The sequence below is a fragment of the Arvicanthis niloticus genome, chromosome 4 (genome assembly GCF_011762505.2).
Source record: "Arvicanthis niloticus isolate mArvNil1 chromosome 4, mArvNil1.pat.X, whole genome shotgun sequence".
Classification (NCBI taxonomy): domain Eukaryota; kingdom Metazoa; phylum Chordata; class Mammalia; order Rodentia; family Muridae; genus Arvicanthis; species Arvicanthis niloticus.
In genome coordinates this window covers 43,049,989-43,077,200 of record NC_047661.1, presented here as the reverse complement: position 1 = coordinate 43,077,200, position 27,212 = coordinate 43,049,989, and the positions used below count along the sequence as shown (strand labels likewise).

The 27,212-nt window shown below is 36.2% G+C and overlaps 1 protein-coding gene across 2 annotated transcripts in view; it reads left to right on the top strand.

The window, feature by feature from the left end:
• The window catches only part of LOC143441996 (uncharacterized), a 119,493-nt gene that overhangs the window by 28,699 nt on the left and 63,582 nt on the right, over positions 1 to 27,212 (top strand). The gene's annotated exons all lie outside the window — the stretch shown is intronic.

The following is a 27,212-nucleotide window of genomic DNA, read 5'->3' as shown; positions in this document are numbered from 1 at the left end:
CCATTTCCTATAAAATTTTATCTATTAACTTATAACATGTAACAAATTAAATTGTTTTGTGAGATTATTTAAAGTAACTTAAAACATCACTGCATGTTTTCTCACTGTGTCTTTTAAAACATATTGAAGATATTTCTAAGATGTGTGTTTGTGTGAGTGTGTGTTCATATGTGGACATCTTTGTATACATAAATGGAGGTTATTGATTAACAATGTATGATTTACTCAATATCTTTCTACCTTAATTTTTGGGACAGTGTCTCTCACTGAACCTAAAGCTACCTGATTAAGCTAAAGTAGATGGCCTGGAAGCTTCAGTGACCTTGGTCCCCAGTACTAGGATTATAGGTTCATTCATGTTTCTGAACATGGAATCTTATCTCTGGGTGTTGAGTCTTACTAGTTTGTAGGATAAGCACTTTACCAATTAAGTCCGCAACCCTTGCAAGACATACATTGAAAGAATTTATATGTGGAATTCCTTCATTGACTGAATTTTACAATTCAAAACAGTGTCAAAGACAGGAACAGAACCATGAAGGCCTCCTTTCTTTCTCTCAGCTAGGTATAGGGAGTAGGATTATTGAACCATCTTTATATAAATGTTATTTGTCCATGCTAAGCCACCTAGTCAAAAAAGATGTTACAAGTGTAAATTGTGATTAATTTTTGTTATTCCATGTTGCTGCTAATATATGAACAGTAAGACATTTATAGAGTTGCCACTCTGTTGGGTCAAGAAGGAATGTCTTAAAAAAAATTAGTTTACATTCCTAATCAAACTAGAAGTAGATCATATTTTAATAGTACAGCTGTCTTCCTTGCATACATTGCATGCATACAACGATCATTTTATTTGCTAATCTCACTCATTTGCGTCTTGGATGTTTGTCTGATTCTTATTGACTGGAAGGGTTAATAGGTCATATTAACCTATTAAGGATTCATATTAGTTTGTGTCCTCATCTCTTCTAATGCTGCTGTAATCATTTCTGCATCATTTTAGAGTTTTCCACGTCACAACTGGAACCTTGTGAGATAACACTTATATCCTTTGATAATTTTCCTGCTCTCTGGGGCAAGATAATTAAACCAATTTTCTCTGTTTTCTTCCTCAGACCTAAAGTCAGTTATTTCTCTAAAGGACCGTCGCTTTTTTTTTTTTTTTTTTTTTTTTTTTTTTTTTATGGAACCACAATTAAACCCCTGTGTAACCTATTACTGCTGAGATATTGATAGCATTTGGATTAAATTTGGAATAAACCATGCAAATTTAACTAGGTAATTAGAGAGGTGGCTTATTGTAAAGAGCTTGTACTGCTCTTACAGAATACCCATGTTTAATTCCTAGCACCTGTGTTGAATAACCTGGATCTGGCACTTCCAGGGTCTGTAAACATCTATCTTCATGTGTACGTACCCACAAGCATGTGCATGCATACATGCACACATACATATTATAATTTAAATAATCAAAATAAATATATGAAATATTCTAATTTCATTTATTTGCCGAGCAACACATTCTTGAAAAACCTATGTATGTGCATACATAATCACACAGACACACAGAAATGTACACACACAAATCTTTGTCTGTCAGACATTTTATAATATTCATGAATCTTTTGCATCTTATAGGGCATTAAAATAATGTTAATAAGCTCAATGTAGGAAAATACCTTATTTTAGACTAAAATTGGACACCATTTTCATTTAAAAGGACATTTTGATAAAGAAAAGCAATAAAATAACAATTGTCATTATTCATATTTAGGATATTCAAAGTACTGCTACTAAAATTTGTAAGTCATGTAGTCTGGAAGAGGAACACAGATTCTATGTTTTCCATCATTTCAATTTTTATTTACTATTGCAAATCTTTCTCCCTCTACTATTTCTTCTCTCCTTCCTTTCATTCCCTTCTCTTCTGTGACGCAATTCAGGAATCTCTTTATGAGAACCTAAACTCTGGCATGCTTTCAAATCAGAAACTTACCTGAGGGCTGGCATAGTGTTCTGAGTGAAAAAATTCTACTCCTGACTTCATATAATAAAGCATAGTCAAAATGCTGTTTGATATTTTCTTCAGGATGTGTGTGTATGAGAAGTAAATGAACAGTGAGTCTAGATTTAGGCCGTAATCCCACATATATCATTATGTACAAGCAGATAGTCTCCCTATTTCACGCCAGGTCTATTCATATCACCTAAAGGCATCAAGAGACTGGTGTGGTAAGTCAGAGGACAATGAATTTGTCCCACATGTGTGAGGACAGCAGTTTGTATCATCAGAACCCATACAAAAGTGAAGCTGGTATTGGATCTGCCTGGAATCCTATTCTGTCCCAGGCAGAGAGGGGGACTTCTCTAAGCAACTGGATGGCTAGACCTGCTCAAAAGATGAGTTTTGGGTTCAGAAAGATTCAGCCTCAGCATATAAGGTGTAATGTTATAAAGAAAGACACCCTACATCAACTCTGATTTTTAAAAGCATGCTTTGCACACACAGGTATGTGTAACCATACGCTCACACAAGCAAACACAAATACACACCCACACACCATACACACATACATTTATGAAAATTTATCAAATAACTGTACATATTTCTTTGGAAGGAGATTTCAATTTAAATAAGAGATACTCTTGGTTGTAGCCACGATTTCCTTCCCAAGTGTATTTACATGGGATTCTGAAAGTACCAAAGTGGTACTGTTTCAGATGCCATCTGCACAGGTCAGTGATGAGGAGTGTGCCTCTGGTTCACAGATTTTATTTTGAACTTGCTAAAGAAATGCTTTAACATTTTAACATTTATATATTTTCTGGTTTTGTTTTTATTAAGTGTAAGAATTGAAAAGGAAGGCTTGGCCTGATATTCTCAACTGTCTCTGACCTCATTTTTTTTTTAAATTTATAAACTTTAAATGAGAATTCTAGTGCACTGGGATGCTCTGAGGACTAGGGGCCTAGCAGAGACAGAGAGCTAAGAGAAGATGTAACCTGATGTGTATGCTGCTAATAATGTCCAAATCTAACTTAAGACATAGAATTGGACAAAATTTTATTCTACCTTGTCAATTTGTTTTTTTTTTAAAGCATTATAAAGATTTAAAACAATAAATCTGTTTGAGGTAATATTAAAGATTTTTAGAGAGTCATTCATCTATTCATTCATATTTTCTATGTGCAATTCTAGTCATTCATATTTTCATGTGCAATTTTGTAAGGAGTTATAAGAATCAAAGCAATTGGTATAGAATCCATGAATAGTCTTTGTGCTGCTCCTTATCATGCTCTTTGGCCCAGATGCTGTCCCTCCATATTTTACCAGGATGCTTTATCCTCTTCCTCCTGGCTGACTTTGGCCACTAGAAACATGAGCATTGGGTATAGGTGACTTTTGAGTGCCTGTATCTTCATATTTCTGCTAGCGAATAGATTCAAAAGTGACTGGATCTCTCCACCAGTTTCTTTCTATTCCTTACTATGGGTCTGTCTAGGTTCCCATAGTGTGGATCTTCCTTGATGTTCATGGTTGAGAAGGGACTGGCTACCTAGCCAGGCAACCTTTCAGGTGCTCTGTCAAGCCTTGTGCCAATAACTCTATGTCCCTTCTCTGAATACCTGAACTTGTTATTTTTAAGTGCACTACTTCAAGGAGACCTCATTTAGGGTGCATAGTCACCTTGGAATGCAATCAAATTGCAGTGTAACTTGACACATTAGAAAGTATCTGGTTTCGGGGGAAATACAAAGGTGCAAGATTAGGGAGGTGTGCTAGGTACGTGGAAAGCAATCACTTAACTGAGACCCAAAGAATAAGTAAGAGTATGTGGGCGTTGGGAAGGGAGAATCAAGGAGAAAAGGATGGGGCTGTCAGAGAAAGGGTGTGACATTCACCATGTTGTGTGAAGCATGCTATTTAGGCCGTGTCAGCTCACAGGCTGGTAAAAGCAATGGCGAACAAGTACTGCAGATATAAGCAAGAGTTAAGTATGCAGAGCATCCTCGGACAGAAGAAATCCAAACATGAACACAGAACTCAGGACTGCATCCATGCTTAGCAAACAGGCTCTAGCTTCGGTCCACACTCTGAGAAGACATAAGGAGATGGAAATAAAGAACTTTCAGTGTGTTAGCTCTATGCAGCAGCACCTTTCATGCCCATTACTGCTTGCTCCTTGCAGAGAATCTCCAAGATATTTCTCTGAGAAGCAAGTCCTTGCTGTATATCTACAAAGGTATAGTTCTTCTAGGACTTACTAGCATTGCTGTAAACATGTGATCACTGTCTGCAAATAAATTAAATCTTTTCCCTTTGCCAAAGCTCTGACTGGCTCATCAATAATTGTATGATTAAAGACAACAAAGAAGATATAGTACTAGAAATCCATGTTCTTCATTTAGAAAACTCTGAGGCGCCATGGCAACAGGAGAACCAGGAAGAGAAAGAGGGAGATGTGAAAATGAATTTTAATGAATATCAATATAATATTTTATTCAAGCTAATAATATAAAAGTGTCACGATATTTAGCAATAATATAAACATGTAGCAATGAGGAGAAATACATAAAATCATGTTATTTCAACCTTTAAATATAAATTTAAATCACTTAAAATTAAACCCAACAAAAACTTCAACATTCAGACCCACCAGCTTCATTTTGCTGCTCAGTAGCATGAGGCAGTAGCATCCTGCACTGTCATTTCTAGAGTAGAATAGGAGTCAGCTGAGAGAAGATGCAGGAGAAGTTATGTTTCAATGAACTGAAGCTAGCAGCTACAGCATCCTTAAAGGTTTGGGTTCCTTACCTAGATTAGCAATGGTGCAATTCCCTAGACTCCTGTCATATATTTAAGGTTTTCTATGGACAACAATGCTCGTGCATTTAGAGTAGAGTAACCAGGGACCTCATCTTACATCCTGTATTATTTTTTTTCTGAGATGCTGGATGTTGCATCCACCACATCACTGAGCTATACCCTAGGTGGGCAATCTCATGCTGAGTAGGGTTCTCTCAATACTTTCTTTTGTCCCTGTCAAGACTTGGAACATCCCTATCACAGGTATGATATATACAAATATATTACTTATTCATCCAAATTGTTGACCAATCCTGGATCCTCATCATTGTAGGGTATCAAAAATTATATTTGTGTAACAGGACCATTAAATTAAAAATGTAAATAATATCCCTTTTAGTCTGATTAGATATATAATATAAATATGACACATTAAAAAGAGTATTTAGTTTTAAATTTTGCATGCTTAAATGCCCTTAATTTAAATTTTTGATTGATACTTCATTTTTTTTAAAATTTTGTAAATATAAAATTATTTAAGAATGTAATAATTTTTATTCTGTAAATTTTGTTAAATTTTAATCAAATGCATATATAAATTCTAAGTCCTAGAATTGCTTTAGGAAATAACTTATACTTTAAAAATTCACACTATGAACCACTTTTTTCCTTAAAAACATTTCAAATAACGGAGTACATTTTTAGATATTAAGTGAAATGTTCCCCTTCTGCCAGCTGGATGAAGATAGGTTTGTTATTTCTAAAGTAAAACAACAATAACAACAAAATCCTGATATGTGTGCATAGCACATAATCTGCACAACACGAGAGTACGGACTGCAAACTGGGAATCAGGTCAAGGAAAAATAGGACCCAAAGGGAAGAGGTAGAAAATATCGCACTTACACTGAGAGGATTATGCAATAGCCCTTGGTGGCAGCCACAGCAAGCCAGAACCACAGTGAAATGTTGAGCTGCTTTTATAATCAGAGTTCCAGGACACAGAGGTGCTATTAGTCGTGTGTGTGTGTGTGTGTGTGTGTGTGTGTGTGTGTGCATTTGCCATTAGTGTGTGCAATGCCGTTAGTGTTGGAAGCTCTCATAGCATGATACGTTAGCTTCAAGCACTTGGTTTTGCTTGTTTATTTGGAGCTGTGGTGAAGTTTGCATTTGGAAATAGGGAGATTCACAGTAACACATTCTGGCAAGATGTAGTATTTCTAAGTGGGGGAGTAGGTCTATGTTTATTGAAGGCAGCTGTCTTTCTCAATTGTATTAACTATTTGTGACATGTGAGGACCATTTCTGACAGTAGATGTGAATATAATCAGCCATCTGGCCACTCCAGACAGCCATTGGACAGTCACTCTGACATACTGAAGAGCTTTACAATGTACTATTTTGTTGTAAAACATGAAGAAATTGAAGCTTAATGCATCCTTTTCTTCCCAAAAGCCAATTACCAGCAGTTACACAGCTTTCAAAAAGCTTCTAAGACATCACTTCTGTTTTATGGTGACTGAAAATTTACAAAATTATCAAAGCTCTAATTTATGGCACATGCCAAAGAAAGTAATCCTTCATTCTACACTCAACTAACTCAGTGGCTTCTGCAGTTTTTGAAACTGTCAGGATAATGTGCTGTGCCCTGTGAAAACCTATTTATGAAAGAAAGTACGTGCAAATGCATAAATGTGTACACAAATGGTATACACATATAAGTATGTGTACCAATCCATCTATCTACATGTATACATTTATATTTATAAACCTGGCTATATTATAGTTGGGAGCTATAGATCGTGATCATCATAAAAGTTTGGAAATCCAAAGACAAACTGTGAAGACTAAAATTTATTGTTTATTTCCATAATTTGGGTATAATTACTATTCTATTTGGAGATGTATTCTTCCAGACTTATCTATAACTTTATCATCTAGATCTATATCTGTATCTATCCATATGTCACCTAGGTTGCAAATTTAAGATTTTAATATTCTCTATATTATAGCAGAATCTTATGAACTGCCTATTTTTATTATTTATAGAGTACAACAGATAATATATAAGGAAAGGGCCACTGTAATTTTGGAAACACTTCAAAATTCTTTCATAGAGTAAGATTTTAGCTCAGGTAGAGCACCTGTCAGTCACATACATGGGTCTGATTTTAATTCCAAGTGCCAGATAACATTCTCCCCAACCATTTTAAACATTGAAACAGTAGTATGTATATTTTATAGAACATTCTAAATAATGTATGCAGATTTATAATATATACATATGTTATTTATAATATCAACATATATTATTTATAATATACATGTATGTCTTTATAATGTGCATACATATATGTTCTGTCAGTTGGATGATGGCATGTTTGTTATTTCTTCTCTTTCTATTTTTGAAGATCTTAAGACTTTTAAATTTTTTTTATGTGAAAGACAGTCATGATTAATTTAACTGGGTGATAGATACAGTTTTGAATAATCCATCCAGTGTCTTTTAGCCCAACTTAATGAACCTCATGTCTTCTGTGTACTGCCAGAAACACTGACAGCACAAGTTCAGATCTTACTTCCAGATCAGACCATGGAGGTTGAAGTAGACACACTATGAGCAAGAACCCTGGCCAAACATCTTTGGCTTGATTCCAGAAAAAGGTGCTGGTGACTCCCTCTGCCTTCAGATGTCCAATGAGGAAAAAGGTTGATATTTCTATATTAGAACACACAAGCAAATAAACAAAATAATATTTGTGTGCTGTACACAGTGTGTACAATGCCGGAACATGTGCCACAAAGTGGGGATCAGATCAAAGAACATAGTCACTAGAGAGCAGTGTTTGACACGCTTACATACAGAGGGTAATGCAATAGCCCTTGGTGGCAGTCACAGCAAGTCACAACTCTGTCTCTCTCTCTCTCTCTCTCTCTCTCTCTCTCTCTCTCTCTCTGTCACTCTCTCCCTTCTTTTACACACATACACATAAGCACACACACATTAAGGCTATATAATGATTTGGATATGATTTGAAGAACTTTTATAAAAAACTATGACTCCCAAACTTAGAGCTATTGATTTAATATTTTAACAAGTCAAGCCTGAGTGACTATATTGGTTGCCCCGTGTTTCAGGCAATTTCAATTGCCAAAGCTTCTGTTGTTAACAAACACACGCAGTATCTATTTTAAATGAGGATGGGCCACAGCCTGCAAGAGTCAAGCTTGGAAGTCTGCCATTATGTGATTTCAAGAATTAGACACTAATTAATACACATGATATACACAAGTGATTTGTTTCCACAAAGTCTTGGGAAGCTTTTCACAGGAGATAATATCTAAAGAAAATCATGAAAGACATGCAGTACTTCAAGGACTAAGTTCTAGGGCTGACATAGTTGCAATTTAAGAAATATCCAGTTAGATTTATTCTGAAGAAGACCAAGAGGTCATAATTGAAAAAAGTAAATTTGTCCAAAATAATTTTAAAAAAACACTTAGAAAATGATTAGTTTCTTTATAATTTTAAAACAAAATTCCAAAGTTCTGAAAATAACCAGCCAAACACCTGTGTAACTCTTATGAGAATAAAGACATATTGAACTTCTCATAAGGTATTTAAGTATTTTCCTAACTCACTTGAAAACACAAACAATTTTGTATTTCAACCAGTGCCCGAGGAAAGTGTTAGGTTATTATCAAAGTGACCAGGAGAGTAAAAGAAACTTTGGGAGAAGCTTGCATTCAGTAATGTCAGTGCTACACACTTTTAGATGAATGACTCACTGGCATACTTCAGAACTGCACAGACTCGCCAAAGAATGGAAAATGGCTCCAACAGAATTCAACATGTTCTACATGTTAAAAACTATCTAGTGTCCACAGTCATTTGGTTGTAACTCTGTAACCAATTAGTTGTTGAATTACTGACAGACTTCAGGTTTTATAAGGATATGTTTAAAAACTTGATGTTAATTGTTTGGATTTGATTCCCAACGTTTGTTAGGTACAGGATGTAGCCTTAGATTTTTCAAACCTACTTTAATAAAGGTTCTTAAACAATTCAATTTTGCTTCAAGCCAATTGGCAAAAGGTAGGATTTGAAAGATGTTTCATAGGACAAGGGGTATGTGGACCTGTTTAGCAGTAGTTCTTTGGGGTGATTCCAAACATGAATCAGTAGTGACAGTCAAGTCCAATTGTCAAACACCAAACAAGAATCAGTAGCAGTGGCTTGATCCAGAAGAAAGACAAGAAGCTTTTGGAATACTATGAGAAGTTCTTTGGTGTTTTTCTCTCTACAAAGTCTGGGCAAGCAAAGATCAGTGAAGCATACAAGGCATACTTATAAAAGAGTGTTTTCAGTGAAAACCTGCAAATCATTGCAAGGCATACCAATGCAAGAACATCCCTTCATTGTCTGTGGGATTATGTTTATATTCTTTCTAAACAACACATGCCTTCTCGTGTCTGTTGCAGCAAAACATCACATGCTTTTACAAGACAGCTTCCAGAAAAACACCATGTGTCTGTTCTGAGCCAAACATCCTTTCACTAGACCATTTCCAGGAAAACATCACACGACACAACTGAGTCTCCAGAAAATAAACAAAAATTTCCATTTCATGTAGGTTGTTATTTTTTTCTTACTGGCTCATGAAAACTGGTTGAACCCAGTGCACAACAGCAAAGACTTCCCCTTCCTTAATACCCAACATGTCAAACTTAGTATAAAATGTTCATTAACTTTGTTAAACCACATCAACCTCAATAGCATGGTTTTTTTAATTTTAAAAGATTCCTATGGTTTCTTGATATTTCATTTTATATTTATATAAATATGTATAGTTTCATTATACTACTAGTTTCTACAGTTGTCAAGTTATCACAAACTTTGCAACAAAGCCAGTTTTTCAGTAGATTGAGACCCTCACCCACGTGTTACAGGGCTAAGTTCTCTTGTCAGCTGTGCTTTACCTGCTGAAATCCTGGTCCTAGCATTCATTAGTATTTCTTTCTGTACTATAGTGCTCAATATGGTAGAAGGTGTGGACACAGATGAATTCTCTGTGGCTTTATGAGTGAAGCCCTCACTTCTCTGTTTGTTTTGACAAGAGCAGTGCTCATATTACATGCCTCATCAGCCTGCTCCCTCCATCTTTAAAATACCCTTATACAACACTATGTTTTCAAACTCCTTCCTTGTTTAATCTTTGTGTTCCCATCTTCCACCCTAGACCAAGTGATGTATTTAGATTATTCTTCTGTGACATTCTGACTTTGTGTTTTCATTACCTTTTCTTTTTCATTTATTTATTTATTTATTTATTTATTTACTTAATACTCCAGATTTTATTCCCCTCTCAGTTCACTCTCTGATATTCCACATCCCATACCGCCTACCTGATCCCCTATCTCCAAGAGGATGTCCTCATCCTCCATTCCTACTCCACCTGACCTCTAAACTCCTTGGGACCTCCAGTCTCTTGAGGGTTAGGTGCATCTTCTCTGACTAAACCCAGACCCGGCAGTTCTCTGCTGTATATGTGTTGGGAGCCTCATATCAGCTGGTATATGTTGTCTGGTTGGTGGTCCAGTGTCTAAGAAATCTCGGGGGTTGAGGTTGAGATGTTGGTTCTCTTACAGAGTTGCCCTCCTCCTCAGCTTCTTTCAGCATTCTCCTAATTCAACCACAGGGGGCAGCAGCTTCAGTCCATTGGTTGGTGCAAATATCTTCATCTGACTCTTTCAGCTGTTTGTTGGGTCTTTCATGGGGCAATCATGATAATTCCCTTTTTGTGAGCATTCCATAGCCTCAGTAATCGTATCAGGTCTTGGGGCCTCCCCTTGAGCCGGATCCCACTTTGAGCCTGTCTCTGGACCTTCTTTTCCTCAGGCTCCTCTCCATTTCCATCCCTGCAGCTCTATCAGATAGGAATAATTATGAACCAGAGTTTTGACTGTGGGATGACAACCCCATACTTCACTTGATGCTCTGTCTTTATGTGCAGGTGGGCTCTACAAGTTCCATCTCCCCAATGTAGGGCATTTCATCTAAGGTCCCTCTCTTTGAGTCCCGAGAGTCTCTCACCTCCCAGGTCTTTGGTACATTCTGGAGGGTTCCCCAACTTTCTATCTCCAGGAGTTACATGTTTCCATTCTTTCTGCTGGTCCTCAGGGATTTCAGTCCTTTTCCCCCACCCAATACCAGATCATGCTCCCTGCTCTTCCCTCCCAATCCCCTTTCCCTTCAAGGTCCCTACCTCCCCCATTGTGGTTGCTTTCTTTTCCCTCTCAAGTGGAACTGAGGCATCCTCACTTAGGCCCTCCAGCTTGTTGACCTTTTTGAGTTCTGTGGGCTGTATCTTGAGTATTTGGCATTTTTTGGCTAATATCCACTTATTAGTAAGTAAATATCATGCACGTCATTTTGTGTCTGAGTTACCTCACTCAGGATGATATTTTCTGGTTTCATCCATTTGCCTGCAAAACTCAGGATGTCCTCATTCTTAATAGCTGAGTAGTATTCCATTCTGTAAATTGGGAATATACTCAAAAGATGCTCCACCATGCCACAGGGGCACTTGTTTCACTATGTTCATAGCAGCTTTGTTTGTGATAGCCAGAGGCTGGAAACAACCCAGATGTCCCACAACAGAAGAATGGATACAGAAAATGTGGTTCATTTACACAATGGAATACTTCTCAGCTATTAAGAATGAGGGCATTTTCATTACCTTTTCAAATTCTTCGGAGTGGTATCTATGTAGTGATGGGTTAACTGGAATATGTGTGTATCCAGGGATCCAGGGGACTACTTAGATTCTGATTCCTCAGCATTTATGTAATTAACACATACTAGTATATATGACCATTGAACAGTAACATACACAAACCTCTGTGACACAGAACAGCCTCATCTACAGAATTTACATTTCCTAACAAAAAGTAGTAAATACTATTTGTGGTAAATTGAACCAAATCTGAAACATTGTTAAAATGGGAAAATGGGTGTTTAGAGAGTTTCTCCCAACTTACAAATAAAAGCACCCAAAAGACCAAGTCATCTCAGCCTGAACCTGTCAAGGTATTCCTTCCTTCCACATCTTGAGCCTTTTGATCCTTGCCCAGTCATCTTAAGCTTTTACTTTGGGACTGTGTTTCTAAAGCATTCCTCTGAGGTATGCAAAATGGTAGCTCAGGGCATATGTCTAAAGATGATAGCACTTTCCATGAGGAATGTGTGAGAGGCAGAGATCTCTAGAAAACAGACAGCTATGATCAAAAGATTTTTAATAATGGTGGGAAGAAAAATGAGGTTGGGGGTATAATAAACATAAACTGTCTTCCACAGACAAAATATTATCAGTGCAGGTACTTAGAAGGAAAGTCTTAGAAAGCTACTATTATGCAAGTCCTATGTAATATGTATTCAGATCAAAGATATAAGATATATAGAGGCATTGAGGCAAGCTTCTAGAGGACAGAATATTCATAGTCTTAAAAATTATAAATGGAAATTGCACTGTTTTAATTTTTAATTGATTAAAATGAATTTTTAACTTTGTATCTGTTAAGCAACCTCTATGTTATTGATTATTTTATTAGTGCACAAACTAGAGCTCATGAGACACTAATCACTGAGTTAGGCAAGAATTTAATAAAGTATAATAAAAAGAATCCCAATTTCAATACCACTGATTTGTGTATAGACAGTTTTCTTCTCTCAAGATAATTTTTCTTTGTCCTGGAAGGCAGTAGTGGTTCTCAACCTTTCTAATGCTGCCACCCTTTAATACATGTTTAATACACAACAAATGTTGTGGTGACCTTGAACCATAAAATTATTCTGTTGCTATTTCATAAACATATTTTTGCTACGGTCATGAATAGTTGTGTAAATGTTTGATATGGGATCCCCAAAAGGGTTGTGACCTACAGATTGAACACTGCCTGTTTAAAAAATTTGGCAACTTGCACACATTCCCTATCCTTGCAAATACTACTTATAGTTACTGTTTGGTGGATGAATATGACTAAAATACAAAGCTTTATCAAAATTTTGTGGAACATAGATGTAGTGGGATATTTTTTCCTGCAAGTTGGGAGGAGCTAAGGTGGGAGGAGTAAGAAGAGGAAGAGGAGAAGTAAGGAGATGAAGAGGAGAAGGAAAAGGAGGAGCTAAGTGAGAGAGCACAAGAGAGAGGGCAACATGGAAGCAGACATGTGCCTGTCTCTAGCAGCCAAAGGTAGTTGATATATCTAGGTTGGGTATTAGATTACACTCTGATTGTGTGGGCATTTTGTTATTGAGCATTACCAAATATATAAAGCCTTTGGATAATCTAAGCATTAGAGTCTCATTCCTACCGGGCCCGCATGGATGGCAGGATGGTCTGGGCTCAGCTCAACCTTGTGGAGAGAGCGTGGAAGATTGGCAAAGCCATCTCCCATGCTGGCATCTTGTGTGGCATGGGCCACAACAGCAGGGAGAACACGCTGCTACTCGCTGCTCATGACCTCAGGCCTAGCCTAGTCAGGAAAATGGTGGCTCTGTAACACAAGCAGATCGTCACAACACATAAATAGAAATCAAAATTATTTGGCTCTGAGAATAGTAGTTATGTACATGTTTGACATACATAAAGAAAGCTATTAATATCAAACCCACACCATGCTTAAAATAGAAAATAGACATTTGGTGAACTTATACACAATTTCAAAAATTCTTAAGTAGTAAAGAAAATCATTTCTTTCCTTCTTCCCTTCTATGTCTTGCTCTAGCCCTGCGCACTCTGGCCCAAAGTATACCGTAGCTGTCTTCAGACACCCGTATGAGGGGATCAAATCTCATTACAGATGGTTGTGAGCCACCATGTGGTTGCTGGGATTTGAACTCATGACCTCCTGAAGAGCAGTCAGTGCTCTTAACTGCAGAGCAATCTCACTGGCCCATAAAGAGAATTTTTAAAAGAGTATAATTTATATATTTGTTGTTCTTTTATGATATTATATATCATGTTTTCATCTTGGTATTTAACAGGTATATGTCATCACCTTAGCCATACCTGAACATGAAATGTTCTATTATTAATATATAATAATCTGCCCTTGATTTTTAACTCTGTGATACTTTTTTTTCTTTTATTTTTATTAGATATTTTATTTATTTACATTTCATATGCCATGCCCTTGCCCCATTTCCCCTCCCTAGAGCCCTCTATCTCATTTCTCCTTCTCCTTTTTGTTTTTATACTATTTGAATTACATGTCAGTATTCAGGTCAGTTCTAGGTTGAGGAACTAGCAATACAATAAATGCAAATAGTCAAGGAATAAGCAAGACAATAAACACAAATAGTAAAAGAACAAACAAGGCAATAAACAAAATTCTGTGAACACTCTCGGGATCACTGTTTCTAAGGGCCTATCTGGATGACCAAAATATCTGAGCCAACTTCCCTGTCCTAGCTCAAAGTCATTTTCATGTCTGAGGTCTACTTCCTTGTTCTAGCCTAAAATTTAGATTCCTGCCTGAAATTGCTTCTTTGTTTTGGCCTAAGATTTAGATTCTTTCCTGAAATTACTTCTTTGTTCTAGCCTAATGTCAGATTCCTGCCTGAATCCTACTTCCTTGTCCTTGGCAAATGTCATATTCCTGCCAAGCAGCCCATTTTTTTTGTCCTTGGCCCATGTCAGAGACTTGCCAAGCATCCCCAAAGCCTCTCCACCTCTCTCCCTTTTTTACTTTATTAACAAAACTGAACCTGTCTTAGGTCATTCTGACAAAAAAGCCTTTTTTACCCCTCATGGAATATTCATTATCAAAAGCAATGTACTTCTGTCTTAGGTTGGTAAGGCTCTGTGCAGAATCTTACCTGTCCTTGGCTTGCCAGTGTGTTAAATTAATAACTCTGTCTAGGGTTCCATTTTTTAGGTTCAAGCCATGTATTTTGGCTGCCAACATGTTGATGTTGTTAAAGACAAGCTTTAACAGAATGGGAAGGAATAAAAGTATACCCAGGACAAAAAGGGCTAGCATGATCAAGCTATTTGTTATTCTTGAAGCTTGGCCAAAATAGAAATACTGACCTCAGGCTATGGTTAATTTTTATCAGCAGTATCTACCACATCAACACTCAGCAGAGCAGCATTCTTTAAATTCGTAATCTCACTATGTAATGTTAAACTATCCAGAGAAATGTTAGAATTATGCAAAATACACTGCAAGTGTTTTTAAACTTTTTCCTAATTATAATGACAACCACTGTAAATTTTAGAACTAACATGAATCCAATGGTATTTGGCATGACACTTGAGATGGCTTCTTACCCTTAAATTCTGAACCTCCTTTCAGTAATTTGAAAAGGATAAAGAGCATCAATCTGTCCTTCCAAATGCCTATTTTTAGAATACCAAGGTTCTGTGATACTGAGGGCACTAAAACAAAAGCTGGTTGATAGCACTATGTAACTGGCATGCTGGATTTCAAAACACAAACACAGTTAGAAGGTGTATAATCAATACAACTTACATTAAATACTGTAGAAGAAACAAAAGTAATTTTAACTTGACAATTAAGAGTCTTAACACATGTGCTAACACCTGTTTGAAATTCAGATTCAGCCCCAACTTTATCTCTTGCTAACAGAACATCATAGAGAACTGCAGCTAATTTCCATATATGTCTCTGAATATGTCCAGAGCCAGCCTTCCAAATGAAGACTGTGATTTCCAATATTGGATTGATTTCTAGACCAGTCCATGATTGAGTCTGAATAACTGGTCACATTTAAGAAATATACAAGAGTCATTATAACTTCTCTTTTTTACTCTCTGTTCTAAAGAGAGGTCTAAAAACTTAAGGCAAAGCAGCTTCTCACATCAGGGGTATAAATAAGCAATGCTGGATCAGGAACATATGTTCAATACAGCTTCCCAGTCACCAATGTCAGGTCACTCAGCAAGCTCACAGGTCAGCATTATTCTTTGTCCTGGCATCGGCATGTCTCACCCATGCTCTGGTGGGCACCATGTTTCTTCAGCATCCTGTAGAAAAAACACAAACATTCCTTTTTCCACATATTTAATACCTGATCAGGATCATGCCTTATGGCAGTAAGTGGATCCTTTCCTTTCACCTAGGAATATGTATTCCTAGTTGCTGTGTGCCATAGACACTCAGCAAAAAGTTCCTTGGCATCCAAATTTAAAAAAAAATTAAAAGAAAAAACATGATTTAAATAAATTTTGTGGTGTATGGGGATTTATCTTCCCATTTTTATTTTAAGAAAATATTGTTTTAAAGTTTGATGGGCTCCTTCCACTGTCCCTTGTCCTTGACAATTATAAGGAATCCCAGTAATATGGGTAATGTTAAATTGCTGCTAAAAAGTCTTAAATGTTCAACTGTGATAGCCAGTTCCATTTTGTTTGTTTTTTTTTTTTTTTGTTTTTATTTTTTGTTTAAATTATTATTGGGTATTTTATTTATCTACATTTCAGATGTTATCCCCTTTCCCCATTCCACCCCTGGAACCCCTAAACCCATCCTCCCTCCTTCTATTTCTATGAGGGTGTGCCTCCACCATTCACCCACTCCTACCTCCCCATCCTCGAATTCCCCCTCTCTGGGCCAACCTGTCTTCAAGGGACAAAGGCCTTCATCTCTTACTGATGCCCAACAAATCCATCCTCCTCTACATATACCGCTAGGGACATGGGTTCCTCCATGTGTGTTCCCAGGCTAGCTCAAATCTGGGAGCTCTGGTTGGTTGATATTGTTGCTCTTCCCATGGGGCCACAAGCCCCTTCAACTACTTTAGTCTTGTCTCTAACTCCTCCACTGGGGACAGTGTGATCAGTTTGATGGTTAGCTGATAGCATCTGCCTCTGTATATATCAGGCTCTGGCATTGCCTCTCAGGAGACAGGTATACCAGGCTTCTGTTAACATGCACTTCTGGACATCCACAACAGTGTTTGCATATGCTGATTGCATCTAGGAGGGATCTCCAGGTGTGGCAGTCTCTGGATGGTCTTTCCTCCAGTTTCTGCCCCACATATTGTCTCATAATTGCTTCTGTATTATGTTACTCCTTCTAAGGACTGAAGCACCCTCACTTTGGTGTTTCTTTTTCTTGGGCTTCATGTCATCTGTGAGTTATGTCTTGGGTATTGCGAGATCTTTTGTTAATATCCACTAATCAATGAGTACATACCATGTGTGTTCTTTTGTAATTGGGTTACCTCACTCAGGATATATTTTCTAGTTCTATCTATTTGCCTAAGAAGTTCATCAATTCATTGTTTTTAATAGCTGAGTAGTACTCTATTGTGTAAATGTGCCACATTTTCTATATCCATTCCTCTGTTGAAGGACATCTGGGTTCTTCACAGCTTCTGGCTATTATAAATAAGGCTGCTATGAACATAGCATGTGTCCTTGTTATATGTTGGAACATCTTTTGGGTATATGCCCAGGAGGAGTGCTATCGCTGGATCCACAGGTAATACTATGTTCAATTTTCCAAGGAGCCACCAGACTGATTTCCAGAGTGGATGTACCAGCTTACAATCCCAACAACAATGGAGGAGTCTTCCTCTTTCTCCACATCTTTGCCAGCATTTGCTGTCATCTGAGTTTTTAATCTTAGCCATTCTGATTGTGTGAGGTGGAATCTCAGGGTTGTTTTGATTTGCATTTTCCTGATGACTAAAGATATTGAACATTTCTTTAGGTGCTTCACAGCCATTCAATATTCCTCAGTTGAAAATTCTTTGTTGAGCTCTATACTCCATTTTTAATAGGGCTATTTGATTGGAGTTTTAATTTCTTCAGTTCTTTGTATATCTTGGATATTAGCCCTCTATCAGATGTAGGCTTTGTAAAGATCTTTTTCCAATCTGTTGGTTGCTGTTTTGTCTTATTGACAGTGTCCCTTGCCTTACAGAAGCTTTGCAATTTTATGAGGTCCCATTTGTCAATTCTTGATCTTAGAGAGCATAAGCCATTGGTGTCCTGTTCAGGAACTTTTCCCCTGTGCCCATGTGTTTGAGGCTCTTTCTCACTTTCTCTACTATTAGTTTCAGTGTGTCCATTTTTTTATGGAGTTCCTTGATTCATTTGGAGTTGACTTTTGTACAAGCAGATAAGAGTGGATTGATTTGCACTGTCCTACATGCTAACCTCCAGTTCAATCAGTTGAAAATGCTTTTTTCCACTGAATGGTTTTAGCTCCTTTGTCAAAGATCAAGGGACTACAGGTATGCGGTTTCATTTCTGGGTCTTCAATTCTATTCCATTAATTTTCTTGCCTATCTCTGTGCCAATACCATGCAGTTTTTATCACTACTGCTCTGTAGTACAGTTTGAGGTCAGGGATGGTGATTCTCCAAAAGTTCTTTTATTGTTGAGAATAGTTTTCGCTATCCTTGGTTTTTTGTTATTCCAGGTAAATTTGAGAATTGCTATTTCTATCTCTGTGAAGAATTGAGTTGAAATTTTGATGGGGATTGCATTAAATCTGTAGATTCCTCTTGGCAAGATGACCATTTTTATTATATTAATCCTGCCAATCCATGAACATGGAACATCTTTCCATCTTCTGAGATCTTCCTCAGTTTCTTTCTTCAGGGACTTGAAGCTCTTGTCATACAGATTTTTTACTTGCTTGGTTAGATTATTCTGAGGTACTTTATATTATTTGTGGCTATTGGGAAGGGTGTCATTTCCCTAATTTCTTTCTCAGCCTGCTTAACCTTTAAGTAGAGGAAGGCTATTGATTTGTTTGAGTTAATTTTATATCCAGCCACTTTAATGAAGCACTTTATCAGGGTTAAGAGTTCTCTGGTAGAAGTATAGGGTCACTTAAGTATACTATCATATTATCTGCAAATAGTGATATTTTGACTTCTTCCTTTCTAATTTGTAACCCATTAATATCTTTTTGTTGTCTAGTTGCTCTGGCTAGGACTTCGAATACTACATTGAATAGATGAGTAGAGAATGGACAGCCTTGTCTAGTTCCTGATTTTATTTGGTTTGCTACAAACTCCTCTCCATTTAGTTTGATGTTGGCTACTGGCTTGCTGTGTATTGCTTTTACTATGTTAGGTATGGGCCTTGGATTCCTGTCCTTTCCAAGACTTTTACCCTGAAGGGGTGTTGAATTTTGTCAATTGCTTTCTCAGTAGTCAGTGAAATGATCATGTGGTTTCTTTCCCCCCCCCCTTTTTTTTTGAATTTGCTTATATAGTGGATTAAGTTGATGGATTTCTGTATGATGAACCATCCCTGCATTCCTAGGATAAAGCCTACTTGATCATGGCGGATAATTGTTTTGATGTGTTCTTGGATTTGGTTTGCAAAATTTTTATTGAGTATTTTTACACCAATATACATAAGGAAGATTGGTCTGAAGTTCTCTTTCATTGTTGGGTCTTTGGTTTATGTATGAGCATAATTGTGGCTTCATAGAATGAATTGGGTAGTGTTCCTTTTGTTTCTATTTTGTAGAATAGTTTATAGAGAATTGGTATTAGGTCTTCTTGAAAGGTCTGATAGATTTCTGCACTAAAACCATCTGGTCCTGGGTTTTTTTTTTTTTTTTTTTTTTTGAGACTTTTAATGACTGCTGCTATTTCTTTAGGGGTTATAGTACTGTTTAGATGGTTTATCTGATCCTGATTTAACTTTGGTGTCTGATATCTTTCTAGGAAATTGTCCATTTCATCCAGATTTTCCAGTTTTGTTGAGTATAGGCTTTTGTAGTAGGATCTGATGATTTTTTGAATTTCCTCAGTTTCTGTTGTTATGTCTCCCTTTTCAGTTCTTATTTTATTAATTTGGATACTGTCTCTGTTCCCTTTGGTTAGCCTGGCTAAGGGTTTATCTATCTTGTTTTCTCAAAGAACCAGCTCCTGATTTTGTTGATTCTTTTTATAGTTCTTTTAGTTTCTACTTAGTTGATTTCAGCCCAGAGTTTGATTATTTCCTGTGATCTACTCCACTTGGGTGTATTTACCTCTTTTTGTTCTAGAGCTTTCAGGTGTGCTGTCAAGCTGCTCATGTATGCTCTCTCCAGTTTCTTTTTGTTGGCGCTTAGAGCTATGGGTTTTCCACTTAGTACTGCTTTTATTGTGTTCCACAAGTTTTGGTATGATGTCTCCTCATTTTCATTAAATTCTAAAAACTCTTTAATTTCTTTCTTTATTTCTTCCCTGACCATATTATCATTGAGTAGAGTGTTGTTCAGTTTTCATGTGAATGTGAGCTTTCCATTGTTTTTATTGTTATTGAAGACCAGCCTTAGTCCATGGTGATCTGATAGGATTCATGGGATTATTTCAATTTTCTTATATCTGTTGAGGCCTGTTTTGTAAATGATTACATGGTAAATTTTGGAGAAGGTACAATGAGGTGTTGAGAAGAAGGTGTATTCTTTTGTTTCTGGATGAAATGTTCTATAAATATCTGCTAAATCCATTTGGTTTATAACTTCTCTTAGTTTTACTGTGTCTCTGCTTAGTTTCTGTTTTCATGATCTGTGTCTATTGATGAGAGTGGGGTGTTTAAGTCTCTCACTATTATTGTGTCAGGTATAATGTGTGCTTTGAGCTTTAGTAAATTTTCTTTTATGAACGTGGGTGCCCTTGCATTTGATGCATAGACGTTGAGAACTGAGATTTCATCTTGGTTGATTTTTCCTTTGATGAGTATGTGTCCATTCTTATCTTTCTTGGTAACTTTGGTTTCTGTTGCTTATGTACTTGTGCTTGCCTTGCCTCATCTGCTTTTCTCTAGTGATATCTTCACTCACTGTCTCTGACTGGAGCCTGTCTGACCTGATATCTTGGTTGAGTCAGAACTCTCAGCATCCAGCTGTCTCTGTGATCCTGTGATCCTGTGATCCTGAGATCCTGGTTGTGAAAGCTCCTGGGATTCAGGCTTCTTCTAGGATACTGAAATCCTGGTGTGCCCAAGCTCCTGAGATTCTGTGATCATAATATCCTATGTTCCGGGGCGCGTTAGAGCTCCTGAGAGTCCAGCCTCCTCTAGGTTTGGGGGGATTGGGTGGAGAGCTGATGCCTTAGGACTACTCCAGGCACACACCAGAAGGATCCCGCACCACTGGCCTTGTGGAGGTTACTGTGATCTGTGATACTTTTTATGACAGGATTTTTTTGTAGACCAGGGAGGCCTTGAACTTCTGATTCTTCTATTTCCACCTTCTCAAGGCTGTACTAAGGAGAAAGCCCCCATATCTAGCTTTAAGAAAGCAATTTTAATTATTTCTCATTATGATAAATTATTTTGCATTTTAGCATAATATATCTTGCAAACTTACTTTTACTATTGGGTAATAAGAATAAGGAATAGAGAAATATTAAAGCCTGTCTTATGAGCAGAATTAATTTTAAGTTGTTTTAATTGAAAAATCTAAAATGTTACATAAAATGCCTGAATAAAACTCACTGAGCTACTGCTGAATCACATTCTTTCTCCATGGGAACATAAAATGTTCTCTTGAAAAAGACAAATTAGAAACAAAATTCAGTTAGGAAAAAATCAAAATACACCAATATCTACTCTTCAAATATTTCCATGACTGAGTTATACAACATTATCTTTCTAAGCATTCCTATTGTAACCTTTTTTCTTCATATAAATTTTAGTATTTTATTAAAATTATTATGTATTTGAATCTATTTGAATTTTTTTCAAAACATATTATGTGTATATATATATGTATAAAGAGATAAAAATAATAGTTTCTATACTTCAAATTTTCCTCTATTTTCTAACAGAGAATTTAATATTTAAATTAAATAGACCATTTAATATTTAATATTTAAGGAAAAAGAGAAGGTCATATTGGTCAGAAGACCTGGGAGGAAATAGAAATTAAGGAATAAAATGCACTTTCAACAAAAACAAATTTAGAAATCAGCCCCTAGACATATAATCATCCCAAACCCAGATGCAAAAGAACACAATCAACAATGACCAAAAATGTATATCATGACCAAAGCCCCCAGGCATGTTACTACAGCAAGCCTTGAATATTCCAAGAGAGATGAAATGAAGCAAAAGAAAAAGACCTTAACACCAAATTTATGAAGATGATAGAGGTCTTTACAGCACAAATAAACAAATCCCTTAAAAAAATCTAGAAGAAGACATACAAAAAATTGAAGAAATGAATAAATCCCTTAAACACAGCCGAGAAAGCCAAGAAAATCAAACAGTTGGAAAAAAGGAAACAAAATTGTACAAGATCTGAAAATGGAAATAGAAGCAATAAAGAAAACACAAACTAAGAAAATTCTGGAAATGAAAAACCTACATAAGTCTACAAAAACTACAGACCCAACCATCACTAACAAAATGCAAGAGATGGAAGAAAGAAACTCAGGCATAAAAGATACAATAGAAGAAAAGAATTCATTGACCAATAAAATAAAATAAAGCTAAATCTAGCAAAAACAATCCTGATACAAAATATCCAGGACATCTTGGACACAGAGGAAAGAACAAACTAAAAGACCCAGAACATTATTTTCAACAAAATCATAAAAGAAAAATGTCCTAACCTAAGGTTATATATATATATATATATATATATATATATATATATTATATATATATTATATAATATATATAATATATTATATATTATATTATATTATATTATATATAATATATTATATAATATATTATATATAATATATATATAATGCATATATATATATTATATATATATATATATGCACACACACACACATACACACATGTATGTGTGTGTGTGTGCGCATGTGCATGTGCGCGTGTGGTTTACAGAGCACTAAACTAAACACATGAGACCAGAAAAAACTCCACTTGCCACATAATAATCATAATGGTAAATATGTGGAACAAATAATGAATATTAAAAGCTTCAAGGGAAAAGGCCAAGTAACCTAGAAAAGAAGATTAGAAAAGAAGATTAATTAGAATTACACCTGACTTCTCAATGAAAACTCTAAAACAGAAAAGGCCCTGAAAATATGTCATGCAGATTCTCAAAGACCACAGATGACACTTAAGGTTACTATACCCCCCCCCAAATTTCTATCAACACAAATGAAGAAAACAACATATTCCATGATAGAGACAAATGTAAGAATCATCTATCCACAAATGTAGCCCTACAGAAGATACTAGAAAAAAACCCTCCCACCCAATGAGGTAAACTACACAGGAAATATTCTCCTACCAGCAAAACAAAAAGAAGGGAAACACACACACACACACACATACACACACAGGCACACACACACACATGACTACCACCATTATCAACAAAAAATAATAGGAATTTATAATTATTGGTTATTGTTATCTTTCAGTATCAGTGGACTCAATTCCTCAATAAAAACACACAGAATAACAGAATGGATATGCAAAAAAGACCCATCCTTCTGCTGCATACAAGAAACACATCTTAACATCAAAGACAGGAATTACCTCAGCATAAAGAGTTAGAAAAAGATTTTTCAAAGCAAATGGATGTAAGAAGCAAGCCATGCTAATATTGAATAAAATAAATTTCAAATAAAAATTAATCAAAAGAGATAGAAAAGAACAGTTTATACTTACTCGTCAAAGGAAAAATACACCAAGATGATGTTTCCATTTTTAACATTTATGTCCCAAATGCACAGATTTATAAAAAAAAACATTGCTATTGCTGTCACCACACATTGACTTTTACACATTGATAGTTGGAGACTTCAAGACTCCCAAAAGACAGGTCATTCAAACAAAAACAAAACTAAGCAGAGATCTAATTGAGCTAGCAGATGTTATGATTCAAATTGACCTAACAGATATTTACAGAACACTTTACCCAAACACACACACACACACACACACACAAATACATCCTCTTCTTAGCATTTCATGGAACTTTCTTGAAAATTGACCATATACTCAGTCACAAAGCAAGTGTCATAAGTTACAAAACAGTTGAAATAAGCCTCTTTATCCCATCAGACCATACTGGATTAATGTTAAATTCTAACAACAGTAGAAACAACAGAGTAAAAAAGTCATGGAAACTGAGTAAATCTCCACTGAATGAAAACTGGGTCAATTTAGAAATGAAATGAAGGACTTTCTAGAACTTGAATATGAATATACAACTTGCCAAAATATGTAAGACACAATGACAGTGGTGCTAAAAGTAAAGTTCATAGCACCAAATGCTTACATTAAAAAAGGGAGTGAGATGGGAGAGATCTCATACTAGGAACTTAGCATTATATCCTAAAGCTCTCGAGCAAAAAAGGAAAACATACCTAAAAGAAGTAGGCGTCAGGAAATAAATGGAGGACTGAAATCAATAAAATAGAAAGAGAACAATACAATGAATCAGTGAAACAAAGAGTTCTTTGAAAAATCCACAAGATAGACAAACCCTTGCCCAAACATAAAAGGGAGAGGGAAAACATCTGAAAACAATTAAGGGTACATAACCAAAGACACTGAGGAAATCCAAAATCTGAAAGATCATTAGATCATACTTTAAAAACCTGTACACAAAATTGGAAGAACCAAAAAAAAAAAAAAAAAAAAAGGATGATTTTCAGATAAATAATTTAAATAAAAAAGCACTCAGGACTAGACAATTTTAGGACAGAATAATTCTATCAGACTTTTAAAGAAGAGATAATGACAATACTACGGATAATGACAATACTACTCCAATTATTCTACAAAATAAAAACTGAAGGAACATTGCCAAATTTATCTTTCAAGGTCACAGTTGCTTAGGTACCCAAATCACACAAAGATTCAAGATAGAGAATTACAGACCATTTTTCTTTATGAATATATATACAAAAATCCCAATAAAATATTGAAAACCAAATATAAGAACACACAAAAAAGAATCTTCCCCCATCATTAGGTAGGCTTCATCCTAAAGCTGCAGATTTGGTTCAACATAGGCAAATTTATCAATTTAATCTGCCATATTAAAAAACTGAAAGAAAAATATCCCCCAGAATCAGCTCATTAGAAGAAAAAAAAAAAAAAAGAAAAAGAAAAGAAAAGGCTTTTGCCAAAATCCAAAACCCCTTAATGATAAAGGTCATAGAGAAAGTAGGGATATAAGAAACATACTCAATATAATAAATACAATTACAGCAAGCCTATAACCAACATCAAATTAAATGGAAACTCAAAGCAGTTTCCTTAAAATCAGAAATAAGACAAGGCTGCCCATTTTCTCTGTATCTATGCAATACAGTACTAAAAGTTCTAATTAAAGTGATAAAACAACTAAAGGCGATCAAAGGGAGACAAAAGGAAAAGAAATAAGTCATAGTATCATTATTCTTAGATAATATGATTTTTGGGATGAACTAGAGTGGTTGGGAACAGGAGAAATCAGGTCGGGGGGGGGGATGGAAGGAGAAAGCACAGGGAGAGACTATTGCAATTGGAGGGCATTTATTGGGCAACATGCATCTGTAGTACAGAAGAAATCCCCAGGTGACCTTAGCAAGGGCTGTTGGTAATGGAGGTTATGGAGGCTGAACTGGCCATCTTCTGTAAGCAGGCATTTTCCAGTAGTGGGACTAGAAAAGAAACCCAGACACAAAATCTTCAACCTACAATCTATTCTGCCTCCAAGGTATCATATTGCAACAGAGGAGGCACAGAACATGTGGGAGTGGACAACCAACTACTGTTCTAATTTGAGGCCAATGCCACTAGAGGAAAAACATGTCCAGCACTTCCTGGATGGCCAGTACCAGAGGCTGGATAGCTCAGAGACCTAACACACAACAACAACAACAACAACAACAACAAACAACAATAACAACAAAGGTTCCGAATGATATTCTGCTACACTTGTAAATTGGTACCTAGCCCAATCTTCATCAGTGAGGCTTCCTGGGGCAGCTAATGGGAACAGATATACATACTCACAACCAAATATTAGGTGGCAAGAGACCCCAGATTGAAAATCTTCATTGTGTTCTTTCCCTTAGGGTTCAGGGAACCCTGTGGAAGCGAGAGAGGAAGAATTGTAGGAGCTAGGAGAGAACAAAGCCCACAGATTGAACTAATCAGGGCTCATAGGGGCTCACAGGGCTTGAAGTATGGAGCCTGAATGAACCTCTGATAGGTCGTCTGCATATATGTTATGGTTGTTAGCTTGGTGTTTTTGTGGGACACCTAACAGTGGGATTAGGGGTGTCTCTGATTCTTTTGCCTGCTCTTTGGACCCTTATTCTCCTACTGGGTTGCCTTATCTAGCCTTGATATGGGAGTCTGTGCCTAGTCTTATTATATATTTATTATGTCTTGCTAAGCAGTGTTCTATTAATATCCTTGTGAGACCTGCTCTTTTCTGAAGGAAAACAAAGGAGGAGTAGATGTAAGGGAAGGGATGGTTGGGGGAGGTTGGTAACTGCAAGGAGTGGAGGATGACTATATTGTATGAGACAAACATTTTTAAAAAGAACAAAGAGAAAACTGATATAATAAGAAATAATATACTTTTGTAATTTTTAAAGAGATTGCAATATTTACAATCGATATAAAATGCACATACACACATAAATGATTAAAAGCAAAAAAAAATGTTAGAATGAAAATAGTCTTTGAATTCTATTTTAACCCCTTACAGTTGTCCATTTTTCAACAGGAGAGCTCACAATCTTGAAATTTTCTAATAAAGTAAGAGTGTCACAGTACATTGACTAATTCCCAATGGGCTGTTTTTGGTTCTATTCAGTTAAAATTTAGTTTTGCCTCTTTTGAAAACATCTGAGATGTTTAATTTTTTTTTATATCAACTTGAGAGTGCTGAAGGATTCTCAGATACATTCTGAAGAGATCAGTAACATAAGGGCAGAGAAGCCTTTCTCAAATGTACAAGAATCATCCAATGCACCAATGTTTCAGAAGACTGGGAGGCAGAGAAAAGGAAATTCTCTTCCTCCTTGAGTTGGGGCATCCATCTCTTCTGTACTTGGACTTTAATCCTCTACCTATGGCTTTCCTTGGTCTCCAGCTTGTAGACAGCACATCTTAAGACTAGACTTCCATAGCATATGATTCAATGCTTGTAATAATTCTATGTATTTCTCAATGACTATTCTTCCTAAGAATCTTCATGAATACAACATTTAAGCATGGGCATACTAATTTTAGAAAATTTGTTCATATTGACATATTTTGAAATGATTATTTTTCTATTGTAAAACACTGATGCAATTCTAAAATACCAATTTACTGCTCAGTAAACTAGTATGGGGATCACTACATTCTAAGGTAGTGTGAGCGGACACCCTCATGTCACTCAGTAGAGCATTACATATCATTACATACATAATGTCTCTTGA